Source organism: Lutra lutra, chromosome 4 (assembly GCF_902655055.1).
Source record: "Lutra lutra chromosome 4, mLutLut1.2, whole genome shotgun sequence".
Lineage (NCBI taxonomy): Eukaryota > Metazoa > Chordata > Mammalia > Carnivora > Mustelidae > Lutra > Lutra lutra.
In genome coordinates this window covers 179,796,044-179,817,735 of record NC_062281.1, presented here as the reverse complement: position 1 = coordinate 179,817,735, position 21,692 = coordinate 179,796,044, and the positions used below count along the sequence as shown (strand labels likewise).

The window sequence follows — 21,692 nt, the reverse complement described above, 5'->3', positions numbered from 1 at the left end:
TCCTGTTGACGCAGAAATGTGATCTTCAAGAGTGCACCCTAGAAACAGTCGTGTGCTTAATTCTCAAGATTACTTTATAAGTCAAAACAAAACAAAACAAAACCTCCGCAAAGCCCATCTTTAATTCCCCAGAAACCTGTTGGTCATGAAAACAACAGGACCAGAAATCTATCTTTGTACTCTGATCTGTGTAAGCATCCCAGACTGATTGAGGCAACTACACAGCTGTCTTATCCTTTTGCCAAAATGTCATCTTCTACTGAAATGTTCAAGTCGCAGACATTTCCCTTCACGTGAATGACACTGTCTTTGCATGTGTTTATAAACATTTGTGTTTCCTTTTCTGTGAACTGTCCACAGTCTTGGCCCACAGTCTATGGCTCTGTGGGCTTCTGAGGGCCTTGAACATACTATTTGTATTTTGCGTTGATTAACCCTTTCTTTGTGACGTGAACTGAAAATAGTCCCCAAAGTTTGCTATTTGCTTTTTGATTTGCTTATAGTTTTTTTTGCTATGAGGAAAACCTTTTTTGTTTGTTTTATGTATTTTATTTTACATATAATCCAATTATTTCTAAAAAAATATGCCCTTTTAAGGAGCACCTGGGTGGCACAGTCAGTTAAGCGTCTGACTTTTGGTTTCAGCTCAGGTTGTGATCTCAGTTTTGTGGGATCAAGCGCCACGTAGGGCTCTGCACTCAATGGGGAGTCTGCTTGGGATTCTTTCTCCCCTCCCCCTTCACCCTCCCAAAATAAATAAATCTTTTAAAATTTTTTTTAAAATATGTCCTTTTCTATGTATTTTATAAACATAACTGAATTGAGATGCCATTTCTATAATATTTTAAATTTCTCTATTTTTCTGGACTCTCCACTCCTGCTGAACCATCAGCCTATCCATTCACCACTGATACGCTGTTTAAATTATTGAGGGTTTTAACTAAGGCTGTGCTTCCGTATCTGGTAGGGCAAGTCTCCTCTCATTGTTCTTACTCATACTTCATATTTTACCAAATAAGGACATCGAAAGGAAAAAAAAATACCCTACCATATTGCCATTTCATTAAAACAGGATATTGATACCCAAATGGTAAGCAGGGCAAAATCTCACAGTAACGGATAATCCTTTAAGCTGAATAATTTAGCTTTTTGAAAAACTTTTTTGAAAAACTAATTTAGCTTTTTGAAACAAAAAAACCTCATTTGGTTGCAGGCCCATCAGATGACACCGGCATTAGGGAACCAGAGTTGGTTTGATTGTGACTCAAATGTGGGGTTGCACATGTTGGGAAAGGGGGGCCCTCAGAGGGATTCGCCAGCCAGTTAGCTCCAGGCGTGGGACTAGAACCCAAGTCTTCAGATCTCCGGGCTCTTCCTCTTCTACCGCACCATTCAGTCCCGCCACAGCCTATGCTCCACAACCACCACCATTTCCTGAGCTCATCCTCTAACCGCATTGCTCATTCCCTCCTCACAACAGCTCTACAAGGAAGCTGCTCGGTCCTTGTTTTACAGACCCAGAAACAAAGGCTCAAAGAAGTTCAGCCATTTGCTCAGGGCCACTTGGCATGTAAGTGGCAGAACCTGGATTCAAACCCAGATATACCTGACCCCAGAGTCTCTCCGGGTATTTTAAAGATTTTATTTATTTATTTATGTGTCAGAGAGAGAGAGAGAGAGAAGGCACAAGCAGGCACAGCGGCAGGCAGAGGCAGAGAGAAAAGCAGGCTCCCTTATGAGCAAGGAGCCCAATGTGGGACTCGATCCCAGGACCCTGGGATCATGACCTGAGCCGAAGGCAGCAGCAGCTTAACTGACTGAGCCACCCAGGCATCCCTCTCTCCAGGTATTTTAAATCCAGTGCTTGCTATATCAATAGGCAATAATGCTTTTACTTCTCAATACTTCATTCATTGTTCAGCATTTGAGTGTAACTGTCCCTGAGTCTGCAGTGGTGTGAGAGCATCGGCTTGTCCATCTTCACGGTGGCCTGGGACACGCCATCTTTCTTTCCCTTGGAGCACTTAGTACCTAAGTAAATCAATCAGGGTCCAATCAGGAGACCAGAACCATACCCATTAAGGGAAAAAAGAACTGAACAGAAAGAGTTGGTGATTAGGTAGCAGAAAAGGGATGGAGAGAATGCCGAGGTATCATAGAGGCAACAACCAAGGGCTGGGGGAAGATGAGGAAGAGGTTGGAATTATTAAAACTTAGATGTTCTGTCTAAAGGAGGGGCCCTTGCGAAGCCGAACCTCAGAGACGTTGAAACCAAGGCTGGTGCCATGTCTCTGGGTTGGAGGAGAGGTCTAACGGAATTGGGACCCAACCCACAAGGCCATGGACAGCCCCAGCTCACTTCCTCAGAGATTTAAAAAAAAAAAAAAATCACCCTTCACATTCAGGGGACAGTAGGCCTTGGTTTGGGTCCACAGATCCAGACAACTGCGAAGGAGATCCACACCAACTCTCCACAGAAAGTAAGACAGCTCTTTATTCCTAACTGGGAGCTGGTGATCAAGAATCACAAGGCATTTGAGGAAACCCATCAGCACAAAAGGGAAAGACAAATGAGTGAGATGAAACAGAAGACAAGATACTGTAGATAAAGAGGGCCATGGTCCACAAGGGTTGTTTAAATTATTATCTCGATTTTTATGTATGCTTGAAATTTTCATCATAAAACGTGGGAAAAAAATTTTTAAGTGAAAGAGGGTTTTTGAGCACTGATTATGTGCTAGGTACCTTCATGCACCAATGAACAAAAGGGAGAGTCCATGCAAAGGAGTCAGAGCACGGGGCACATAGTATGAGAAGAGTTAGTATGAGTTAGTATGAGAGTGTTAGAGTGCAGGGAGCCATGAGGAAATGCCACAGGGTCAGGACTAAGGAGGAGGCAAGAGAACCAGGGAAGGCCGTGGAAGCAGGGAGGGTGGCCCCAGAGGGTGGGCCTAGCTTGACCCGGTGCCCAGGGTGGGCCATGAGGAAAGAAAAGAGTTCAGAGGAAGGCAGAGACCAAGGATTTTTCCAATCCAAACTAGGATGGCTGCAGAGCCAGCTCCCCAACTTCCAGAACCCAGCACAAAGTGAAAATGCAGGGATTCCTTGCTCAAAGAGCAGGAAAATTACCATCAAAGAACAACTTTTTACTATTCATTTTTTATTTCATGCAATACCCATTTTTAAAAAAGATTTTATTTATTTATTTGACAGAGATCACAAGTAGGCAGAGGGGCAGGCAGAGAGAGAGGGGGAGAAGCAAACTCCCCAGCGAGCAGAGAGCCTGATGCAGGTCTCGATCCCAGGACTCTGGGATCATGACCTGAGCCGAAGGCAGAGGCTTTAACCCACTGAGCCACCCAGGCGCCCACAATACCCATTTTAAATGTAAGCAGAAGAGCACTTCTCTTGTATGGGAATCGCTGATATTAGACGTCTCGTACTTCATCGCCTGTACATGAAGACGTATTTTGTTCTTATCAGGACAGTGGAAAGCCTGCACAAGGCGAACTCAACTGTTGGTATTTTCACGTATTGATATGCACACATTCTACCCCTTCCTGAGTGGGATTAGTGCCCTTACACGAAGAGGCCAGAGAGACAGCTCCCTCTCCCTACCATGTGAGGGCACGGAAGAAGACAGCCATCACCAGACAGAGGGCGGTCATCAGAACCCGACCACGCTGGCGCCGTGACTGTGGGCTTCCAGCCTCCAGAACTGAGAAATCGATGTCTGTTCTTGATAAGCCACCTGCTTTATGGTATTTTATTATAGCAACCAGAACCGATTAAGACAGCAAGTCATTAAGCTATTTTCTCTCGGCTCCAAACCTGCCCTTCTCGGGGAAGGCATTGGGATGCTGGGGCTGGAACCCCACATGCCACCTTTCCGCTGGGCCAGCTGCCCCCTGCCCGCCTGTGAGGGGGACTGTGAGGCTGCAGGAAGAAGGGGCTCGCTCCTTCCTATTTCCTGTCCCTGTGCGCATCTTCCAGGGACACTTCCTCCCCTCGCAGAGCAGCAATGGAGTCTAGTTTTCCAGTTCTTTCCAACACTTGCACGAGCAGCTTCGTGGCCCCCACTCCGCAGAGACATCAGCATGTCTTCCTCCAGGTCGGGGGCCCAACCTTGATGGGGACCCTCCTCTTGCTTTGTTTCAACGGCTTTAGTGACATAATTCACACACCATGCAACACGCTCTTTAAATTATACACGCCTGGGTGGCTCAGTGGGTTGAGCCTCTGCCTTCAGCTCAGGTCATGATCTCAGGGTCCTGGGATCAAGTCCCAACATCGGGCTCTCTGCTCGGCAGGGGGCCTGCTTCTCCTCCATCTCTCTCACCTGCCTCTCTGCCTACTTGTGATCTCTCTGTCAAATAAATAAATAAAATCTTTAAAAAAAATTTTTTTTTAATTATACACCTCAATGGTTTTTAGTCTATCCACAAATGTGTGTGACTGTCATCACAGTCCATTGGAGAACATTTTCACCCCCTCCAAAAGAAACAGTGAAATGCACACACGTAGGCAAGGATGTGGAGCCGTGGGAACCCTCGTGCACCTGCAGGGGGGAAATGTAAAATGTGCAGCCTCTGTGGCAAACCTTGCGGTGATTTCTCCCAAAACTAAAACTAGATTGCCAGGTGATCCAGAAAGGCCCCTTCTGGGCATATACACAAAAGAACTGAAAGCAGGGACTCAGATGTGAACACACCTAGCTTCAGAGTAGCTTTCTTCAAGACAGCTTAAAGATGGAAGGCGCTCAAGCCGTCCATCAGTGGACCAGTGGACAGATGACATGTGGTGCATGCGTGGATTACTCAGCCTGAAAAGGAAGGACATACTGACACGTGCAGGACATGGCCAGACTTTGCGGACAGTGTGCTGAGTAAATAAGCCAGACACAAGAGGACAAATACTGTGTGATTCTACTGGTATGAGGAGCTGCTAATCCCCCCGCTTTGTTTTTTAAGATTTTATTTATTTGACAGAGAGATCACAAGTAGGCAGAAGTAGGCAAAGAGAGGAGGAAGCAGGCTCCCCGCTGAGCAGAGAGCCCGATGTGGGACTCGATCCCAGGACCCTGAGATCGTGACCTGAGCTGAAGGCAGAGGCTCAACCCACTGAGCCTTTCAATAAACTGTTTGAGCCTCAAAACTGTCTTAGGAGGGAGGTACCACTGTTATTTCCAGGTAGCTGAAGAGAAAAGTGTGTGAGATTTGCTCAAGGTTCAACAACTAGTCAGTAGCACAAGCCAGATGTGAGTGCAGTTTTCCAAAGACTTTTAGGGAAAATGCCTGCCGTCCTGAGATTGGCTCTCTGGAATCCTGCTGCAGTTTGAGGGGTGTGGGAAGGGGGAGACAGGAAGGAGGTGGTATAAAATGGTAAAACTTTTCTTAAATGTATTTGAAAATATCCATGCCCTGACATTCTCTTCCAGAAAAGAAAACTACAATGATCAAAACAGTTTCTATTAACAGCTGGATCCATGAAACAGAAGAAATAACCAGAAATATATATGTACTGTGTTTTTATTTTTATTTATTTTATTTATTTATTTATTTTTAACTTTATTTATTTGACACGAGAGAGAGATCACGAGTAGGCAGAGAGGCCAGCAGAGAAAGAGGGGGAAGCAGGTTCCCCACTGAGCAGGGAGCCCAATGCGGGGCTCGATCCCAGGACCCTGGGATCATGACCCGAGCCGAAGGCAGAGGCTTAACCCACTGAGCCATCTAGGCGCCCCTATTTTTATTTTTTTTTAAGATTTTATTTATTTATTTACTTATTTGAGAGAGAGAGAGAAAACATGAGAGGAGAGAGGTCAGTGGGAGAAGCAAACTCCCCGCTGAGCAGAAAGCCAGACGTGGAACTCAATCCCAGGACTTTAGGATCATGACCTGACCCGAAGGCAGTTGCTTAACCAACTGAGCCACCCAGGCGCCCTGTGTTTTTATATATACTAAATTGTATACATACAAGCAGTGGGTTAAATGGATCCTTTAATCATTAATGTTACAATCATTGAAAAAAGATTTTAAGGGGCACCTGGCTGGTTCAATAGGTAGAGCATAGGACTCTTGATCTCAGGGTTATGAGTTCAAACCCCATGTTAGGTGTAGAAATTACTTAAAGATTTTTAAAATATCTATAAAAAAAGAATTTAGGTCAGAGTCTTATTTTTATACTAAAATAAATTTCACTTGAACTAAAGTGGTAAATATAAAAAATAGAAATCATCCCCCAAAATGAAGGTCCCTATTAATGAGATGCCTGTAAGAAAGAAAGCGAGGGAAGAAATTATGAGGGTAAAAGATACATTTACCTTCAAACGAAACTTTAAAAACATCTATATATCAAAGAAGAAGAACAAGAAGGAAAAGGAGAAGAAAGAAAAAATTCAAAAGGAAAGACACAAACTAAGAAAAATGCCAACAGGGGCACATGGGGGGGCACAAGCAGTTGAGTGTCCAACTTTTGGTTTCAGCTCAGGTCATGATCTCAGGGTCATCAGATTGAGCCCTGTGTCAGGTTCTGGGATCAGCAAGGACTCTGCTTGAGACACTCCCTCTCCCTCTGCCCCTCCCGTCCACCACTCTCTCTATCTCAAATAAATAAATCTTAAAAAAAAAAAAAAAAAGGAAAATGTCAACAAGTATGATCATCACAGGATTACTACCTTCAGTATAGATGTTCTTACAATCAATCATACAACGTTGATAGCTCATAATTACACATGAAAAAATGTTCATCCTCTCCAGTAGTCAAGATGTCACAGAGTTGTTTCTGCTGACTAAACAGGAAAGGCTTTTAAAATTTAATACAAAATATGATGTTATTAATAATGTGGTAAGATGTACACTGAGGATGTGGGAGTATATGATTTGTACAACTTACTGAAATGCATTTTGTCAATTTCCAAGAAGAGTTTTACAAATGTTCATGCCTCTTTGCCTAGTAACCTCTTCTGGGAAATTGCTAAGGGAAAAAAAATCATAAATGTAACAATATATTTATATATAAAGTATACTTATATATATATTTGTTGAGGGCACCTGGGGGGCTCAGTTGGTCAAGCAAGCAGCTGACTCTTGATTTCACTCAGGTCATGATCTCAGGGTCCTGGGATCAAGCTCTCCATCAGCCTCTGTGCTCATCAGGGAGTCAGCTTATGGTTCTCTTTCCCTTTCCCTCTGCCCCTCCTCCACCCCACATGGGCGCACACTCGTGCTCTCTCACTCTCTCTCTCAAATAAATAAATCTTTTTTTAAAAGGCGCTTGTTGTTTAGTTAATTATAGAAGAGAAAATCCTAAAAAAACCTTGATTCCAACAATGAACGATTAGATGAATAATGGAATATACACAATGCAGTATCACATAACCATCAAAAAACATACTTCGGAATAATATCTTACAACACAAAGAAACCTTGCAATGTAATGCGAAGCAAAATAAGTGGGAGATCCAAACTGAATGATTCTAATGATATACCTCATCTTCCTAAAGAGATTAGAAGGAAATATACCAAAATATTGAATAGTGGTTCTCCCTAGACCATGAGGTTGTGAGTGATTTTCGTATTTATCCTTTGTTTTCAAAATTATCTATATAGGGCAAGACTAATTTTTATAATGGGAAAGTTAAAAATATCAAAAATATACACGATGCATGGCCCAACCAATGTTGAATGTGGTGCTAGTAAGAAGGTCCACTCCTCCCGTAAGCGACTGGATCCTGTTGCAACTCTCTTGTTGGGGGCATGACTGATTTTCCAGGAGCGGAAGACAAATGAGGATGTTATGAGGGAAGCTGGTTAATTTAAGGCTCTTCAGCAAAAGGTACCATCTGTGAGGCAAATCCCATAGGAGATCTAGAGTGTGTTGCAGACTGGGAATTTGAATATCTAGTAAACCCAGATGCACATTTATGAGCCTGAAGGGTGGAAGGGAGAAGATAGAGAGAGAGAGACCAATTGAATTGGCAGGCAGGCTTCTATATTCAGTCCTCTTCCTTTTTCACTATGTGCTCTCCCATAATCAGAAGCAGCTCTATTTCCGCCTTCCCTTCCTCTCTTCCACATTTATTGAGCACTTACTAGTATCAGAACCAGATATTGTTAAGGGAGCTAAGGATATATCAATGAACAGACTAGATGGTGGGATGACTTAAAGGGTATATCAGTGGGGATTTGGTTTGGCTGCGATAGACACCTAGCAATATTTCTCTCCCAAGTGAAGGCAGTCTAGATATAGGCAACTCAGGGCTGGCATGGCAGTTCCAGTATCACAAGGGATTCAGGCTCCTCATCTTTTTGATCCACCATCTCAGCATTCAATCTTCAGGGTTACCTCTTGATCCAAAATGGCTGCTGGGGCTCCAGCCATCACATTCACATCACAGGCTAGAAGAAAGAGAAATGATAGAAGAACAAAGAGGGACCTCTTCCCAGCTAAGTCAGCTTCTTTTTGCTCATATCTCATTGGGCAAAATTAACTCATATATAGCTGCAAAGGAGGCAAAATACTCCTGCCTTGAATAAAATTTAATTATAAACTGATTATAAACCAACTAGTATTTACTGAGCATCTGTTCTGTGTCTGGCACTTTATAAAACAACCCTGCAAAGCAGGTATCATCGATGCCATTTGATGCATGAGAAAAGTAAAGGTTAGTAGGTTTAATGAGTCTGCTCAATGACCACAGAACTATTTAATAGTGGAGCTGATCCCCTAAATCCCAGGCTCTTTCCACTATATTTTGCTACATTTCCATAAGCAACTCAAAGGGTAGAAGTTCCTCAGTCTTGTCATTATCCATATTTAAAGCAGGCCACTTCTTTTTTTTCTATTTAAAATACATTGAGGGGGCACCTGGGTGGTTCAGTCAGTTAAGCATCTGCCTTTGGCTCAGGTCATGATCCCAGGGTCCTAGGATGGTGTCCTACCTTGGGCTCCTTGCTAAGCGGGGAACCTGCTTCTCTCTCTGCCTGATGCTTCCCCTGCTTGTGTCCTCTCTCTCTCTAAAAATAAGTAAATAAAATCTTTTTTTTTTTAAAGGGAGTTAAAAAAAAAAAAAAAGAATCCATTGATACTGTGCAGCCAACGAAGAGTCATGGTAGATCTGTATAAAAGCAGGGCCTTGGCCTGTTTCATTCACTGCTATATTCCCAATACCCTGACCAGTGCCTGGCAAGTGGCAGATATCCAATAATTATGTGTTGAATGTACAGTGTGGAAAGAAACTTCCCATAAGCCCTAAATGTGCTCTCATGCCCCTTTCTACTCAATCCAACCCCTCAGAAGTAGAAACTATTCTGATTGTATCACCAGAGATGAGTTTTGCCTGAATGCCTTGAATGTCTTATGAATGGAATGACATCCACAACTCTTTGGTATCTGGTTTCTTTTGCTCAACCATTTTTTTTTTTTTTTTGAGATGTATCTATGTTGTTGTGGGTATCAGTAGTTCATTCCTTTTTATGACTGTGTACTATTCCCTTGTTTGACCATACCATAGTTTCTCCATTCTTCTTTTGACAGATATTTGGGATATTTCCAGTTTGAGGATATTACAAATAAAGATATTAAGAGCGGTGCGTGTGTATACCTACACTTACATTTCTCTTGAGTGTCTAAGTAGGAGCAGAATTTCTGGGTCATAGGGGAGGTGTACATGTAGACTGTTAAACTGGCAAACGATTTCCAAGAATGGCTGTATTTTTTCCACCAGCAATGCATGAGTGTGAGAAAGAGATCTTTGACTACTTCTATTACCTCCATAATGACTTCTTAAAAGTATTGACTTTTAAATCTAATCAAAGGAAACTCACAAAATTTGGAATGAAATCGCCTGTCTGGAAACTCTCCTGAAAGGCAGGCATTAAGCTGCTAAGAATCAATAGGTTCTGGGGCGCCTGGGTGGCTCAGGGGATTGAGCCTCTGCCTTCGGCTCTGGTCATGATCTCAGGGTCCTGGGATCGAGCCCCACATCGGGCTCTCTGCTCATCGGGGAGCCTGCTTCTCCCTCCTGAGTCTCTGCCTACTTGTGATCTCTCTGTCAAATAAATAAATTAAATTTAATTAAAAAAAAAAAACTTTAAAAAGAATCAACAGGTTCTGCTTGTGTTTTCCAGGACAGCAAAATGCTTATCCACTTTGCCACAGCCTTCAATGAACTGAGCCACGAGGGATCAGGTTCTCGTTCTCTTTTTTTTCCTCCGCCTGTGACTCAGACCACAGGAGAAGGAGGGAGTGTTAGAAATACGAAACTGTGTAAAGTTCATTCATAAGAACCACTTATTTAGGGGTGTGCCCAGCACCTTGCCGGACACAATGGAAAAGAGGAAAGATGTGGAAGTTTCCATTCTTGTTCTCCAGTTGCTCACAACCTAGCTGATGGATACGAGGTGGCAACCCTCTCTGCCTACCCCGTGAAGACCTGATACTGTTCTGGATTCTGTCCTTCGTTCTTGCTGCACTCTACTCCACTCACTCTTCTCATCTCATCCAAGCACATGATTTCAACTACGCATCACACCTCCCTTCCAAATCACCACGCCCAGTCCGACCTCACCTTGGGCTCCAGACCTAGGTCTTCCAAATGCTTCCATCCTCAACTCCTCTCAAATGCTCTTACTTACACATAATTCATCAGCAAATTTTGTTAACTTTCCCTTTAGAATACAGTGGTGTGGCGGGGGCAGGGTGGCGCCTGGGTGGCTCAGTGGGTTAAGCATCTGCCTTCGGCTCAGGTCATGATCCCGGGGTCCTAGGATCGAGCCCCACATCGGGCTCCCTGCTTGTTGAGGAGTCTGCTTCTCCCCCTTTCTCTGCCCCCCTCCCCATCTGTGTGCTTGCACTCTCTCTCTCTCTCAAGTGAAAAATAATAATAATAAAATCTAGAAAAAAATTGAGTACAGTCAGGATCATACTATTTTTCATAAATGCTTCCCTGCGACCCTGGTCGAAGGTACTATCACCCCTGGTCTGCAATACTGTCATAGCTTTACCAAACCAGTATGACTCTCTAATTGCCAGTGCCTGCTCTGTAATATAGCAGGTAATAGACACTTGATTTACCTTTGGTGAATGTAACTATCAGGGTTCCAGGAAAAGATTAATCTGAGGGGCATTCGGTAAAAGTTGTTCACAAGCGTGTGGGCAGGCTTGAGGGAAACCAGAAGGAATGGAAGAGTTATGGCACCCTGAAACTGCCCGCAGAGAGAAGACCAAAAGAAAGACCTTAGCATAACTAGAGGCGAGATCTGTAGGATACTTGACAGAAGCCTCAGCACATGTATGCAGCCAACCTGCAGGAACCTGGGAGGGAAGAGGTCTGTAGACTAACACCCTCATTTCCTCTTCCTCCAACCCCTCTGATCTCCTACTAACATATTCTGTTGGAAAAATTCAACTGAAGCCGGAGGAGAAGGGACCTGCTGAAGCCATCTACGCAGGTCGGCCTACTGAGATACAAATCAGGAAGGAAAAGGGTGGAGAGTACATCCCTTAGAGGGACCAACAGAAAACACCCTCTCACAGGAAGCCGCCTTGCCTCAGTTCTCAGCTTCTGAGACCTGAGAGCTGCTGACTCACTGCACCTCAGCTCCAGAGGTGAGATGGGCCCCAGGCCTGGGCATTCAGAATATCCCAGGCCCCCCTCTCAAGAGAGTGGTTTACTGATGCACCAGTAACCCAAGTCCAAACAACAAGAGGCGGTCCCAGGACTCTTGCTGACAGCTGCGAGGAAAATCAGCTCTGTTTCTGTTGGTAGGAACGTGATTTGAAGTGTAAGCAGTCATTCTGCCATCTCATGGAGAAAGGCGGCCTGAAAATGAAAAATCAACACAAAGGAAAACAGGAAGCAGTAAATAAAGACTGAATCTGGGGGTACCTGGTGGGCTTAGTCAGTGGAGCAAGCGACTCTTGATCTTGGGGTTGTGAGTTCGAGCCTCATGTTGGGTGTAGAGATGACTTAAAAATAAAATCTTAAAAAAAAAAAAAAAAAGACTAAGTTCTGATGTCATAGTTTTAAGCCCCCAGATCCAGTCTGCCTGGAGCCCATCCATACCTTTTCTGTTACATGAAGCAATGAATTCCATTTGCTGCTTAGCTCAGCTGGGTTTACTACATGCAAAAACCAAACCAAACCAAACAAATCCTCTTGAATAATACTTAATACCGATCCCCAAAGACCGACACGAAGTTATACTTATTTACATGTCTCTAAATATGCTGTTACTATGAAATGCCCTTTCCCATATTCTCAGCCTAGAAAACTCCTCCTCAAATACTGTCTTATCTGCAAATCTTTCCCTCATTTTCCCAATAGAATTTTTCACTTCTTCCTCTGCTTTGTTAGCACTTTGCAATGCTCTATTACTGCATTTGCTCATCTGTCTCCTCTGTGAGACCCCTGAAGGGTTAGATCTTGTGTGGACATTATGCTTAACAGCCCAGGCGCAGCCCTAATACCTCAAGGGGAACGCTGGGTTAAACAAGGCTGCAGGGTCTTTTACATGAGGGCCTCCCAGAACCGTTTCTTGTGTAACAGGCATCATGGATCCTCAAGCAGCCTTGCAAAATGCAGCAATTCCCAAACTCATTTCACCTAAAAATTCAATTTTTTGCCCAAGTCTTCTGGGTTAGAGGCATCTAGAGAAGAAAAAATTCTTGCAGTTCTTTGGGTGTCTTTGATGAAAGAAGTGGCTCTCAATAAAAATTGGTGAAATGAATAAAAGGGAAGAACTTGGTTAGGTCAAGGTCGCCAGCAGGGGCAGCAGGGTTGGAAGCAGCAGCAACAACAGAAGCAATGAGCAGGAACCAGACCGGGTGATCTCTCTGATGGCACAGGGTCAGTCGTTAGGGTGATTGGGACCATAATCCAACCCCATCTCCTTAATGTGAATCTAACAGCCATTAGATGTATTTCAGTCCCTTTAACCCTTCTTCCTGCCCCCTGTCTAGGGTACTGAGTGCCTGACAACGCTGGCTTCTGGATTTTGACCTTCGGTTTGCTTTACCTTGCCTCTGAGGGGGCTAGGGGTGGATGATCAGAACTGATTTTCTTCCAGTTGCACATCCTTAAGACAAATTCCTTTCCTGTTCTCTGCCTCTGTTTCCCACTCTGGGAGCTAAGGGAAGAGGCACAGGTTCACTTCCAAGCTTGGCTCAGATGCCTTGTAAAAAGATGAAAGAAAAAGGAAATATAATGATGATGATGATGATGATGGCCAAAGAGCCCCAGGCCTACCATTGTAACTTTGGACAACTCACTGACTAGCTTAGGTTGCTTGCTCTATTGGTAAAACAGGAAGAAGAGGGAAGGGAGCGGGGACCGGGGAACTGGCGGAGTGGAAGGAGGCTGCGGCAGCGGCGGGATTCGGGAGCAGAATCCCACTGCGAGATAGAGACCAGGCTGCGGAGCTGCACCCTCGGTGCTACCTGCAGCTCAGCTCCCATCTAGCGGCCGCCTCTCCTCGGGCAAGCCAGCACGTCTGTAAAAGCTGGCTAATAATATCCGGTTCGCCGGTGACCGTGAGGTTAAACGAGGTAAAGCTCGCCAAGCACGCGGCGCACTGTACATAGTCTAATACTCCCACTAACTCCTCTCGCGGCCGACACACGGAGCCAACGGGAGAAGGAGAGAAACTATTTCTGGCCACGGTGGGAGACGAAAAGGGCGCCAAAGGCTCTGTCGTCGGGTACTTAGAGCCCAGCTCCAGCAAAGCCGCCCCAGCGCCTCGCGACCCGGGAACCAGCAACCCCAGCTGTGCCCTCCAAATGCGCGCGCGCGCGCGGTCGGACCCCCGCCCCGCCCCCAAGGCCGCGCTCGAGGGGCGGGGCCGCTTCCTGCCGGCGTCCCGGCCAGGCGCGCCCCTGCCCGCCACCGACCTCGGGCGCCTGCGCCGCGCGCGCTCCGCCGGGGGAGGGGGCGGAGCGGGGACGCGCGCGCGACGCCGGCAGCCCGGCTGGGCCCTGACGCCGCTCGCGCCCCCGGCGAGGCTGCGGCTCCCGCGAGCGTCGAGGGCGTGGCGGCGAGGCTGCGGGCGGCCGGAGCCGCGCGGACTGTGTCCGGCTGCCGCCCGCTGCTGTCTCCCCGGCCCCCGGTCCTCGCGGCGCCCCCTGCTCCCGCTTAGCTGGTCGGGCCGCCCGGGCCTCGCCCCTTCCCGCCTTCCCTCCTTCCTGCAGCGGCGGAGCGCGCAGGTGAGTCCCCTTCGCAGGGTGGGGCCGGCGCGCGGCTTCTCCCAGCACGGTATGCAGGCAGCACCGGGGAACGTGGGGGGCGCGGGGTGCAGAAAGTTAAAGAAAGAAAAATAGAAGGAAACAGTCCGCAGATACCCTAGAGAGGTGGGCGTTCCGGTGCCCCAGACCCCAGAGATGCTGCGCGTCCAGGGTCCTGCCCCTCTCGTGCCCAGCGTCTTCTCCGGCACCTCTGGGGTGGTGCCTTGGAAAACAGAACCAAGAAAATTGTTCTCTCCTGTCCACCGGCGGTTTTCTCGCAACAGTTCGACTCTGCATAGCTCACAGGCCCATTTTGCCCCTTAAGTCAGGAAAGGTGCCGTTGGTAAACAGGGACGGCCGGGAGTTCGAAGCCCCTCTCCACCCCCTTGATAATGCACGACTAGCCTTCGCTTTACTAACTCGCTAACTTCATGGAACTTGTCTGTCTGCTTCCATCTGCTGCCTAGACCGGTAGAGTGACAGTGGTCTGTTTGCAGGCTGCCTCACTCCAGCTTCCGTGCAAAATCTGATCATCTCCTTTAGGGATTACGAGTCTGGTGTAGGGAGCAGGTCAGACCCGTGTCTCAGGGACAAACCAGGATTCTTTGAAGTGGTGTTTAGTGTGTTGCTCAAAGCCAGAAATATTCCCCCCCACCCCGAATTGAAAATTACCTAGCACACCACGTTATTTACACTTTTCGTAGAATTTTCTGCATTTCATGGAAGTCTCTGATGTGCTCCTGGTAAGAGAAGCAACTGACTTACTTGTAACTGTGGGTTGCATAGGATTCAGAATAATTTAGGACTATTTTCATTAGCTCTGGTTCAATTTATTTAATTATAAAAAATACAACATGGAGACTCAGGGTATAGATTTTTGTGCCTCACACAAATTTGTACTTTTTGGCAGGGACTTTTTGTTGGTCTTGAGGAATTTCTGATGGAGGAAGAAAGGCGTGAGGACTGTACCCGTTCTTTAGCGGTGCCATCAGCTTTACGTTTAACTGCCTCCGCAAACCTTTTCTTTCCTGGCGTGGGAAGAGATTTCATCGCTTTTAGGGAAAGCGAGATTTTTCCCATTATTGAGTTGTAACATTTGTAAAGCTTTTAAACATGTGGGATGTCAGGGGTTACAAATGAAAGCACATTTTATATGGTGCCAGAGGATTTGTTAGTTGAAAGACTTAAGAAAAACATCGTGATAAACAGTGTGATTTGGAAATCCATTAGGCTGAAGCCTGTGAAATAACCGAAGGTCTAAAGTTCAATACCATTTGTTATTTAGACCCCCCACAAAACCCCCAGAAGGTGAAGGTCAGACAGTGGATCTCCACTCTCCCTCTAGAATGTAGAGGTTATACTGAGGGAAAATGCATTATATACAGCAAAATAGCATCAGCTTTTTATATCTCTACCTTAATAGATCTTTAAAAACTTATTATTTTCATATGATCCCACAGTTGATTCTTTTGCTGTTGTTTGTTTCTGTTCTGTCTCTCACACCAAGAAATACCACTATTCCTGGTGGAGCACTGAAGCTCAATGATTATAATAGGACCGATTCTAAATTATCTGTGAAAAGAGGGCATAGGTCATTGAAACATAAAAATTACAGAAATCTGATTTTCACCTACTTTAGTTTTGCATCAGTTTTCTTTCTTTTTCTTTTTGCCACAACTACTAAAAAGCAGTAAAAGTCTACCTAGAAGTGGTAAATGAGGAGGGAATAGAAGTTGGAGACTTATATGATAGCTCAGGGCCCCCATATTGACAATTCTGGGGGTTTCTTTGATAAAAGAAATTTAGTCCAAATTCTAATTTTGAGGTTTTTAAAAAGAATTTAGTAGTTCAACAACATCTGTAAGTATGTCCTTATTTATATATGAAGAGAACAAGGTAAGAAGCCAATACTTATTGCAAGGTTATTTTTCAGGCATGTGTAGAGCTGGAAAGGGAGTACTTGTTTGTTTCCAGTATTGGTCAGTATCATTTTGAATACATCAAAAGATAATAAAGTGCATCTAGCTAAGGCATTTTAAAAGTTAACCAAGTTGATATGTGTACTATTTTGAAAAATTATTTTAAAAAAATCCTGGAGGAGGAGGAGGAACTTACCTTTTCCTATCAAAACTTAAAATACGAAGTCAAATGCACATGCCTGATGTTTTATCTTGATGGATTACTTTTGTCACAAGGCTTGTAGTAGAGCAGATGGTCACTAGTTTTCCACTCATTTGATATTTCCATGAAGAAACAATTTGCCAGAAGCCAGCCACAGCTACAGTTGCCCTGAGATGATGCTAAACCCTGATTAGCACAGACCTTTGCTTACAGAAGCTGGAGGATATTGGTTCAGCCTTTTCTGTTAAACCAAGGTTTGATCTTATAATAGTTGGAGTGGGATAGAGTTTGCAACAACTCCAGGACCAACAACATAGAAACAATGTAGTTTTGTCACTTTCTACTTTGTCTTAATAAAACCAAGCTACTACCAGGGAAGTCACCTTATAGGATGATTTCTTTACAGATGTGCTAAGATTGTCATGTCCACTGGTTGATTTTGATCAGCTCTCTTTTTCTGTTCAAATCTATCTGCAGTTATGATGTCAGAAAATTATGAAATGGTTGATGGTGTTGTCTTAGGCTATATCCAAAAAAATGTCCTGGTTTGCCTTCAGCAAGTTCAGCAAGAGAACTGTCATCTGAAAGATAATATCTCTGATATTGTGGGCACTGAATTACAACATAAAATTCCATGAAGCCCATAAAGAGGCACTGTGGGCCTTATTTTTTTTTTTTTTTTCAACAAGCTGTTTTTAAATTTTAAATGTGTTCTTCCTGGAGCCCTATTACTGCTGCCAGGGGTTGCTCTGAGCCTGTTTCATTGTCCATCTGCCACTGAACAGTTTTCTTGAGGTGATACAAAGTATTCATTTTATCTTTTGTAGCCTTTTTGTTGCTTGGAATTAAATTATTTGGTTATGTATTTTTCTCACTTTATTGTTTTAATATCTGTTCCACTGGTGGTTCTGGTATTCTTGGCATCATTTCAACCCAACAATGCCCTGACGTACATTGTCCCTGTGTAAAAATAATGGTTGAGCAGTAACTGGATGCAAAGCATTGTTCTGAGCACTTAGCATTTAACCTTTCTGACATCCTTATTGGGTAAGGGTTATTATTTTATAATTCTGTTTTACAGTTGAGGAAACAGGAAGGGAAGCAAATAATTTGCCTAATATAGAGTACTGGGGGAGCCAGAGTTTGAATCTAGAAAATTAATAATGGAGCCTGACTCTTCCTGAGATATACTTAACGACTGTTCAAACTTGTTTGCAGTTACTATAATAAATCATCAGTCCTCCTTTTTTCAAAAATTATTATTAGTTTATTTATTTTTTTATTTTTAGAGAGGAGCGGAAGGAGAGAGCACAGGGAGGGGCAGAGAGAGAGAGAGAGAATGAATCTTAAGCAGGCTCCACACCTAACACAGAGCTGATGCAGGGCTTGATCTCCTGACGCTGAGATCATGCTCCCAGTCCGAATCTAGAGTCGGGTGCTTAACCAACTGAGCCACCCAGGCACCCCAAAATCCAGTCTTTTAAATTACTGTATCAAATATACAGTAATGTATAAGTGAAAAAAATGTAGCAATACTATAAAGGTTATTTAATCTCTTGGGACAGGGGCACCTGGATGGCTCAGTGGGTTAAGCCTCTGCCTTCGGCTCAGGTCATGGTCTCGGGGTCCTGGGATCGAGCCCCACATTGGGCTCTCTGCTCAGTGGGGAGCCTCCTTCCTTCTCTCTCTCTGCCTGCCTCTCTGCCTGCTTGTGATCTCTCTCTGTCAAATAAATAAATAAAATCTCAAAAAAAAAAAAAAAAAAAAGAAATCTCTTGGGACAAAAGGCAGATTATTTAACAATAGCCTAAAAAATTTGAAGAGAAAATAACCATAAAGACATTATTTGGATAACTGACAAAATTTGAATATAGATGCTGATTTAGGTAACAGTATTACCAGTGTCTGTGGATTGTGTAAGAAAATGGTCTTGTTCTTACACAGTGAAATACTTAAGAGTAAAGACAGCACATTTGTCTTACATTCAGTGGTTCAGGGGAAAAAGTGTATGTTTAGAAATAGAATGATTTTTAAAATGGGCATAAATTAATAAATAACTCTGGGTAAAGAGTGTACAGGAGTTCCTTGTAGTATTCTTACTTTTCTTTTTGAAATTTTTTCAAAAGAAAGTTACCCCAAAGTGTAGGTAGAAAACAGGAAATGAAGGTGTAACATTCTAAGAATTTTTTTTTTTTTTAAGTCAAGTGAGGGATTGTTTCCTGTGCTCTGATTTTCTTTTCTTTTTTTTTTTTTTTTAACCCTTTTTTAGGGGTTGGAGGAAGGATCTTGAAACAAAAAAATCTTATCAAATTTGGTTGATTTTCTCATATTTCCAAATCTAGGCATTCACTGCTCTCCAGCTTTCCAGCCTCCAAATTACGAGGCAGAGTATTTTCTTCACCTCTTTCATGGATTGAGAGTAGGGCGAGATTAAAAATATTAGTGCCTCTGTAAGAGATAGATATAAAGACAGTCTACTTTAGTGGTATTAAAAGTTAAACTGGGTTGGTTATATCATTTCCCTGCCTGAAGGCCTTCATTGGCATGCTGACATTGACTGGTTTTTATATCAGGACTCTGTAACTCTACGTTCAAGGAGCTTGGTCCCCCGCCCCCCTTTTTACCTCTGTGTCATGCCACCCCACAAATACGGTACCCTGTGGCCACATCAGATCTCTGTGCATGCCAGTCTGTCTTGTCTTTGTCCATGAACTGTTAGCTTTGCCTGGAATGCACCCCATCATTTTTCTGCTGAGATTCTGTTCATCTTTAAGTCTGTCCATAACATCCATGGGGAAACTGAATTTTCCGGGGCGCCTGGGTGGCTCAGTCGGCTAAGTGTCTGTCTTCAGCTTGGGTCATGATCCCAGGGTCCTAGGATAGAGTCCTATATCAGGCTCCCTGCTCATTGGGGAGTCTGCTTCTCCTTCTGTCCCTTTCTCCTCCTCACTTGGGTTCTCTGTCTCACATAAATAACTTAAATCTAAAAAAATAATAATAAATTTTTCTTCATCTGTGCTGCCATATCAGTGGGGTAAACGTAGTGCTATCTGCTTTCACTCAGCAGTCCTTACTAACCGTATACTGTGAGCCAGAAACTGTGCCAGGGACTTGGGATTCAAAGTCGCTGCCGGTCTGGTAGCTGGGAGTGATTTGTAAACAAATAGTTGTGGATAAGTATATAATAGAGAAGTGAACAAAGTGCTCAGAGAGCTATGAACGCTAAGTGACAGCTTGGTCTCAATAAAAGATGACAGTGAAAGCTCTAGTGAGATACCATCCCCCCCCCCACCCACCACCAGGCCCCTTTCCAGATTGGAGATTTCTGGCACAATCATCTAATTAGAGGTATAATGTTTAAAATAATGGCAGTACCTGTTTGCTACCCAGGTAGATATGTATAATCGAAAGCCAGAAAGACAAGTCTGGAACTCAGGAGAGGGAGGTTGAGTCTGGATATATGAATCATACAGACCAGTGATTTTTGGTGTGTGTAGGCCAGAAAGAGCTAGGAGCAGATCAGAATCTCTTGGGGTCCTGTACTTTTTCCAAGCTCTCTCCTCCCCTTCATTGCCCCAGATTCTGTTCTTGTCCTGGTGACAACCTTCCCAGCTTACAGTTGACTGTGGAGAGTGAAAGGCAGCCTCAGCCCCGAGCAGTGTATGTGTGTGTGTGTGAACCTTAGGGTAAGCAGGAGACACAGCTGAGCAGCCTGGGTGGTTAAGTGGTTAAATGCTGGAGTGTGGGTGAAACCGCCCAAGAAGAATCAGAGGAGGAGGAAGGAAGGGGATGAAACCTCAAAGAGCCCAAGTCAAGAGGGTAGGTGGAGACCGAGGAGCCATGGACAAAGAGCGGGGGAGGAGGAAGCTCCAGGAAGGCAGAGGCCCCGCCAGGTTGCGGGGTGAGTGGGTGGGCAGCAGTGCCTGGTGCCGAAGACTCAGGCCTGTGAGGGCGGTGTCAGCCCGAGGACAGTGGAGGAGTCTGGTGGCACCCAATTTGCTGGCGACCATGGTTGAGGAACAACACAGCAGAAGGGGAATTGGTAGGAAAGGTGAAGGAGAGGCAGGTGGAGAGGTAGATGGAGGGGCAGGTAGAATCCACAAGGAAAGGTGTTGTTTTTTATTTTTTTTAAAGATTGGGTGGGTGGGGGTGGGAAATCTTAAATAGGTGTGTTCGCTGAGGAAAAGGAACAGATGGAGAAGGAGAAATTGAAAGTATAGGAGCTAATTCGTGGAACAGAATTCCTTTAGGAGTGGTTGGCATTGTGGAGGAGAAGAAATTCTGCTTTGGTGGGAGCTCCTTGAGGATAAGAACTATTTCTTACTCATCTAATATCCCTAATAATACCTGTCATACAATGGGCATTCAGAAAATATTTAATTTCTTTTTATTTTCTCTCTCTTTTTTTTAAAGATTTTTATTTATTTATTTGACCCAGAGTGACAGCCAGAGAGGGAACACAAGCAGGGGGAGAGGGAGAAGCAGGCTTCCCACCGAGCAGGGAGCCTGATGCGGGGCTTGATCCCAGGACCCTAGGAACATGACCTGAGCCGAAGGCTGATGCTTAGCCGACTGAGCCCCCCAGGCACCCCCAGAAAACATTTATTAAAATGAGTAAGGATTTTACTTTTGGGGATTAGTCTTTCCTGATGGGCGTAGTAGAATAATGAAAAGATTAAAAAAACTCTGCTGTTTTTAGCCTATCATTAACATCTGTCATACACTCTATATAAGCAATATATTTACAGCATTTTGTTCTTTGAAATAACATGGGAGATCACAAATGAAGTAGTATTAAACTACTAGTAATCATGACTACTTAATTTTTCTGTGCCTGATTGGTATTTCTTAAATTCCATTTCGCATATTGAAATATGTTATGTTCAAGGCACTGTGCTTGGAGTTCATCAGAAGAGACAGACGTGCACATAAAGTCCATAGAAGATAGACTCTGTTCCATTATTTAACAAAGGGACACTATCAGCTCAGTGCCTTGGAGTTAAAATTATTAATTTTTAAATGCTCAGAAAAAGGACATCTCTTTGATTATTGTTTGTCAGATTTTGCCTTTTTAAAATATTTCTTTTTTGTTGTTTAATTTATTTATTTCAGAGGGGTAGAGGGAGAGGAAGAGAGAGAATCTTCAGCAGGCTCCACACCCAGCATGGAACCTGATGCAGAGCTCGATCTCACCATGCTCTCACTGAGATCGTGACCTGAGCCGAAATCAAGCGTCAGACCCTTAACCGACTGAGCCACCCAGGCATCCTAAATATTTCTAATATTAACAAAGACCTACTTTATATAGAACTTCTGGTTCTGTTGAACTTAATTCTTCGGGAGTATAGTCA

At 44.2% G+C, this 21,692-nt stretch overlaps 1 protein-coding gene across 1 annotated transcript in view; it reads left to right on the top strand.

Annotated features, from left to right (window-relative positions):
• Positions 1-13,979: 13,979 nt before the first annotated feature.
• RCAN3 (RCAN family member 3) overlaps positions 13,980-21,692 on the top strand; it is a 31,781-nt gene continuing 24,068 nt past the window's right edge. Inside the window, exon 1 of the mRNA XM_047727303.1 lies at positions 13,980-14,202. The gene's annotated coding sequence lies outside the window, so the exon portion shown is untranslated. The remainder of the gene's footprint in view (positions 14,203-21,692) is intronic.